Source organism: Vigna angularis, chromosome 7, assembly GCF_016808095.1.
Source record: "Vigna angularis cultivar LongXiaoDou No.4 chromosome 7, ASM1680809v1, whole genome shotgun sequence".
In the NCBI taxonomy this organism is placed as follows: Eukaryota; Viridiplantae; Streptophyta; class Magnoliopsida; order Fabales; family Fabaceae; genus Vigna; species Vigna angularis.
The window spans coordinates 28115652-28122900 of record NC_068976.1 but is presented as its reverse complement, the minus strand read 5'-3'; the positions used below and the strand labels follow the sequence as shown (position 1 = coordinate 28122900).

The following is a 7249-nucleotide window of genomic DNA, read 5'->3' as shown; positions in this document are numbered from 1 at the left end:
AACAAAAGGAAAGAGTCAAATATTAATTAAAAAAATAGATTCATATTAAAGAATTTTAATATAATATAATTAAATGGATTAGAAATCTTAGATTCATTAGAAAAAAAGAAGGAAAAATTTAAAGTAAATAAATTTATACTACAAATCTATTCAGTTAAGTTTAAAATTCACTCATAAAAATAATATTGTAATCATTTTAAATTCATTCTAACATCTTATAAATAAATACAAATTTTATCTTACAAAACGATTTGGTAAAATTAAATTAAATTTAAAATTAATTTCTTAAGATAATATAATATTTTCATTAAATATAATATAATACTTTTAATAAATTTAAACTATTAATATATCACATTATAATTATATATATAATTAAAACGGTTAAGGTATTATTGTTCTATTAATCTTTTAAAATACTTTTATTGAAAACGTTGTCGTGTGAACTTTAAGGAGGGTTGAGAAGGGAAGAAATTGCATCAATTTAAAAATTACGAGGTCAAATTAAAATGTGTTATGATGAATGAACGAAATTTAGCAAAAATAAATAATTTAAAGGTTTTTTTGTCTACGTGCTTCTGTTCGTTGGCAAATAGGGTTAAACAAATTAAACAATTAAAGAAGGTATCAGAAAGAACAATAATGTTGTTGTGCTTTATATTTCAACATATTTGCAATCTATGTGAGTAAAGAGACTCCATTTTTAGGTCAAAAGAGGAAGAAGAAAGAAGGATAATAATGAAGTAGTTTATTAAGTTGGAGAACTTCTGAAAGGGATCTTCAACTCTAATAACTTAATCATAGAACGTGTACGGAACCTATGTCTTATTACTTTGTTCTCTTGTTACTTTCAAGGAATATACTTGTTAATCATCGTTGAAAGTATGCATCCAAATATACCATAGGTTTTCTCCTCGTATATATAAAAAATAATAGATATATAGTTTAATTGATTTTTGTTAGAGTTAATTTACTTTCAAATAATGCTGATTATTTTACAAGATATTAGTTTGTCAATAAAGGGGAAATATTATTAATAAATTTTAGGATATACGACAACCTTGGTTTGGCTTCGTGTCTAAAAATTATTGATTGTTGATAATGACTGATATAGAAAACAATAGTTTTATCAAAATGAATCCACACGTTGTTGTGACAAAACTATGAATTTGATGTTAGATACAAATAAAATCCCACATCATATAAAATAAGAGATGAATACGAGTTTATATACACACAAAATAATTTCATTGGTAAAAGGTCTTTTGGACTAAATCCGTGAAGACTTAACTCAAAATAGACAATAGATTGTGTTGAAATTTTAGCATAAACTAACTTTTGAAAATATCTCGTATAAGTTGTCAAAATTTTATTTTTAGTCCATCTTCAAAATAAATTTTTTTCACATAAAAGTCAATTTCATGTTTTCTTATGTATTTCTGTGCTAAAAATTATTTTAGACAACCTCATGCAAGCATACATTTAAGATATACTATTACTTTTTTCTTATCATCTATTACAATATTGGTTAGAAATAAAATGTTTAACGAATTCCTCTTCTTTAAAATGGATATTCAATGAATAGCTACTCATTTTTTGTCTCGAAAAAATGTAGAATGTAATAAGTAGTTCCTTATTTTCTTTTTTAAATTTAGGTTTTTAAAGTTTTCTTTTCAGATTAGCAAATTAGTCTTTTTTGTACCATAATATCACAATTTTTAAGACGTTTAAATACATTTAATATTAATTTTATCTTATTTCAAATTGTTTTATTTAGGTAAGTTGATTTAATTTTGGTAAATTTTAATTTTCTCATGTGGATAAATTATTTTAATTACTACTAAATACCAATAATTATTTAATGATAAAATAATTATTAATTATTAAAAAATATCATATCGATGTTGGTTGACGTTAGTTTTTTTGTCAAAATTTCTCAAGATTTTTTGAAGTCATATTTGAAAAAGAAAATTCTCGATTGACTGATATAATTTCAGTTGATCTCAACCATATAATTATTTAGACTAACATCGACCAAAATTATTTTTACAATATTAATGATCGTATTTTTTTTTTGCCAACTTTTTTATTAATGTTGTTTGAAAAATTCTTCCAATTAAAATCGATAGAAAACATCCATAGTTATTGACAGAAAGTTTTCCAAGCTAACAAAAGAAAAAAAAAATCCACAAATAACTATTCATAATGAATAACATTTGTATTAATGATAAAAAAGAATCACAAACATCGAAAAAAAAATAATCATGACAATCATCAATTGAAAAAAATTCATTTCACATTGAAAAAAAAAATAGTTTCTCCAACACTAGCTTAGTAAAAAAAAATAGCAATTGTTTACATAAAAAATAAGTTTAACAATTTAAATCACAGAACAACTCCTATCAATTTTAATGAAAAAAATCTAACTTATAACAACTAATAAGTAATTATCCAGAGAATGGTTGAACCTTAAGTAAGCAAATACTTCCCCTATATTTTCACCTACTAGCTCTTCTTCTTTTACACTATTTGTTATTTTTTTTTTCATATCTAATCATACAATCACCTAAAATAATCTGTTCCAACACTGTAGTTCTTTATAATTTAATCATATATATATATATATATATATATATATATATTAAAAGTAATGATATCATAAAATACTTTCACATTCATTTAACACATAATATAAAAATAAAATTATTATAAAAATATAAATTTTTATATTTTTAAAAAAAAAATATTAAATAAATGTAAAAATTTTGAATATGTCAAAAAAATATTTGTTATATCATAAAGAAAGTAAGACGAGCCCTTTAAGTAGAATTAAACATAAAATTTTTTTTAAGAATGTAAATATAGCAAAATAATTTTAATAATTTCAAAACTCTATCTAGTTATACCTACATCTCTCGTTTGTTTTCCCGGGAAATAATGTTTACTCGATATTTAATTGTTAATAATTTGATGTGATGTATGAACTGGGAATTTTCAATAATGGTGATGCCCTTATGACTATATAAAAAAAAATTGTATAAAATGCATATGCTCTTTTGTCATTGATGATATCACTTTTTACTTGCACAAACATAAACATGTCCGTATTCGCGGAATGAGGACAACCAAAATAACACTCCTCAAACACAATGTTTTTCTTTTAGTTGGACCATCCCTTGCACACGCCAAAATTAAATCATTACCAAATACCTGAATATTTACCTAGAGAAAAAAAAAAATTGTATACGCATTCATTCCATATATTCATACGTAGGTTTGACAAATATATTAAATGATATATCATGGTTTTTAAAATATATTCCCATTTTTTTCTTGTAGGAAAAATATTAGTGATTAAATTACAGTGTAATCTGTATATTTATTTATCATTCTTTTTAGTCTTTATAATTTTCACATATATATATGTATATATATTAAAAAGAAATTTCGCGCACTTAATTAGTATAAGTTAAATGATAATTTGAGAAAAATAACACTGCTTTTAAACTTGTGTATAAAAAAAGATTAAAAAACTATATAAAACTAACTTGAAAATGATTCAAAATTATAGAATCTGCAGTTCCATTATACAGTGTTTTTCCACTTGCTAGTAATTATTTAATTTGAAAAAAAAAATGAGTAGTGGGTTGGTTTTAATAATACAAGTAATAGGTATTGATTTGAAGGAAAAAGATGGAAATAATTGTGTATAACAAGTGACTTCCAATTAGAAAAGTCATATTGTTGGATTTCGAACAGTGCATGCATTATATTTCAGGAACCAATCTACCTTGAAAGTGTTACGTGTTGCTTTGGTTTTTACTATTCTCCTTTTTCTTTGAAAATAATAAAACGAAAAGAAACGAAACTGCACGATTTAACGTTCATATAAAAAACAATCACTTAATAACTCTTTTGGTCCCTGGAAAGGGAGTTGTGTTCAAAATGGTCCAACCCTTTTTAAGAAATAACAAATAATTCCAATTTAGAAAAAAAAACGGGTCAAGTTAATCTTTTTTCTAACGGTGTCAAAAATAAAACGGTGCAGTTGCCCTCTTGGACAAAACTTAATTACGTGTCCAGTTTATCTTATTGCGTGACAGTGAGGTTTAAATTGTGAAATAAAAAAGCACAGTTGAAAAAATCATGATTAACTAACGCTCAGTTTTTGCTGAATTTGAGCTTGGGTCTGCACTTAATTAACATAATTGTTAAAAATGGAGGGAACTGCAGCAGACTGAACTTCAGTCGGAACAGTAAAACCCTCCACCTCTATCCTCTCAATCAACACATGTGGGAGTCCAAGTTCTGAAAATGACTTTGCAGCAAAAGGGGCAAACTCCATTTGTTGTTTTTCTACAACCCTAAATGCTTTCTTCTTCTTTTCATTAGTGTCAAAGGGCTTTCCTTTGCTCTTGAGATTCTCATTGGATGAACCAAATGGCTTAACCTTATTAGATTTGGTTCTATTCTCAGCTTCAGTTTCAGTTTGGAAACCAAATAGCTTAACCTAGACAAAATCAAAGTTGACATCTTTTAAACAAGAAAAAGTGTATGTCTTGTTTGTCCTCCAAATGGGACAAAATAAATATTAATGGCAACTAAAACCCTTTGGAGGAAACCTTCAAATCTGATATGGATAAGATCGAGAAAACCTTCACCTTCAACGAGATAAACATTGACCACAATTTCAACACAGCTTTCACCACAATATTTAATCCCAAATCGCGATTTTCATTCTAACCCTAACCCCTTTTTTTTCAACCTCTCACACAACATTGCCACGTGCTCAATTTATTGTCTCCCAATTTTTATTTTACACGCCAATAAACCTAACACTGCCACACAATCACATAAAATTGATACGTCATTAAGTTTTGTCCAGGGAGACAACTGCACCGTTTAATTTATGACGTCGTGGATTAACTTGACCCGTTTTTTCAAAAGTTAGGATCATTTGTTATTTTTTAAAAAACGTAGGACAATTTTGAACACAATTCCTCTTTCGAGGGATCAAAAGATGTATTAAGCTAAAAAAACAATAGTTAAGAACTATATAGGCTTGGAATTATATGTGGCGAAGCTTTTTCATCTTCTTGCTACAAGTGAATAGCCAAGACCCATGCAAATAAATATGTAAAATTAAATATCAGTTTCATTATTATAATTTTATATTCAACAATTTTATTCCAAAGCTTCGTTAATTATTAGATGCAATTAGAGTACGTCAATGGTGCAAAAGAAATTACTTATCATCCAATCATATATTATCTTGTAGCTTGAGAAAATTGACTTTTCTAACAATATTTTTAAAAAGTCGTGTATGGAATAAATTTTTATCTACTAACATTTTCATTTCTTTACATTGATGTATAAGAATTAAACTCCTCAAAGTTTATAAATTTGGCGCAATTATTAATGACGTCTTGTATTTAATGAGTTGGAAGTTTTGGAAATTTCTTGGAACTTAAACCTCGATGCATGACGTAAAGGGATATATGAAGGTTGTTTTTATTTGAATTCTTAAGATAAAACTTCACGAGTCTTTATACTTGATTGAAAGGGTCTATAATTCAACGAGTTGCCACTTTGTTCTCTACGAGTCCTTTTCTAGGTTACCTCTAGAGAATCTTCCTTTTTTGAGTTCTTAGTGGTTTTGGGTGCGATTATCTCAATAATGTGGAATAAAAAAAAGCATGTATGAATTAAATTTAGAGAGAATGAAAAGTCATGATTTTGTGCATTTCGTGGGTTGTTACAAATAGAAACTCTACTATATAAAAACAAAGAAACACATAAGAATTCAAGTGGAATGTGAAAAATTAAAAACATGTGTTATTTCTAATCAAACCAATTTAATATTTGAGGAAAACTAATAAAAAAATTGAAGGAGTCCATTATATCATAATCTTATGTTGGTTAGAAACTCAATTATGAGTTGAAACTCTCATCTTAATTAAAAATGAGAAAGTTGATTCATATATTAAAAAAAACTCATAATTTTAATGTTTTGAGTTTAATCAAACAAGTTATAACTTAGAGAGAATTTATTTATTATATATATAATGTATTGAGTTAAAAGAAATTAAATTGTTTAATTATTATTTAGATTTGAAGTAACCAATGTGGTGTCAATGTTAAGATCTCAATAAAGTTTTGTTTATTTCTGATTTTTTTTTTTAAAAAAATCTCTAATAATTAAAAGAAAAAATGTGTTTAAATTATTTTTGATAACGAAAGAATTCTAATAATGCAGGACTATCAGGTATATCGAAACAAATTCTTTAATTAAAGGCTTATAAAGTTTTTGTTCAGATAAACAATAGTTCACACATTAAAGATCATTAAAATAGCATTGTTAAATTCAATTACCAACTAAACCATTATTATCACTCTGAATACAAAATAAATAAATTATATTACTGTTCTAATTACAAAATATTTCATTTATCTCTTTTAAATGAGATGAATATAATTTTATAAATATCTTTCGAAATGGTATTTTTAAAAGAAAATGATTTATGTAGGTCTAAAATATTAATTAACAACTTAAATACATTTAGACGGAGGACAAAAGTTATAAATTTATAAAGTATAGGATGCGATAAGAAGATATATATTCTTAGAGTATAAGCAATAAAAATGAAAACTATTGTAAAATGAGGTTTTGACATAGAATTTAAAAATAATGAATAAAACGTGTTTAAAAATGATATTTTAATGAAAGAATAATATGAGATTAGAAAAAGTTTAGGAGGGAATTAATTTCCGACAAAGAAAAGCAATAGGTATAAATTATTGGTAGAATATGCAGTTGGGGGTGAAGCCAGCCATGCATGCACATACTTGACAGAGAGGATTTTGTTGGTTGAGCTTCTTCATTATGTTGCCTTAGTGGGAGACCAACCAAAGGAAAAATGTGGCGGAAGTTGGACAATTATGAACCCGCCACTCTTCATAAATCAAACACTCTATTTTCCAGAATCATTGCCTCTAATATTCATGCTCTCAATCATAATACTTGCAGATTAATGCAAGAAAATTTCAAATAAAAAAAAAACAAAAAAATATAAGGCTTTGAGCTCGGATGTGTCACCATTCGTCTGAAAGATCAGAACATTGTGATAGACCCATCTATCACAGCTGACACAGTTTCGTCACAGCTCAGCAGCAGCAACTGCACCAGCCGGGAATCGAACCCGGGTCTGTACCGTGGCAGGGTACTATTCTACCACTAGACCACTGGTGC

General features: G+C 26.5%; 2 non-coding genes across 2 annotated transcripts; both read right to left on the bottom strand.

The window, feature by feature from the left end:
* Positions 1-7079: 7079 nt before the first annotated feature.
* LOC128193432 (small nucleolar RNA snoR114) lies at positions 7080-7166 on the bottom strand. Its single transcript, XR_008244654.1, has one exon. It is a non-coding gene; the product is annotated as a small nucleolar RNA snoR114 (small nucleolar RNA).
* A 12-nt stretch (positions 7167-7178) lies between these two features.
* On the bottom strand, positions 7179-7249 carry TRNAG-GCC (transfer RNA glycine (anticodon GCC)). Its single transcript has one exon. It is a non-coding gene; the product is annotated as a tRNA-Gly (tRNA).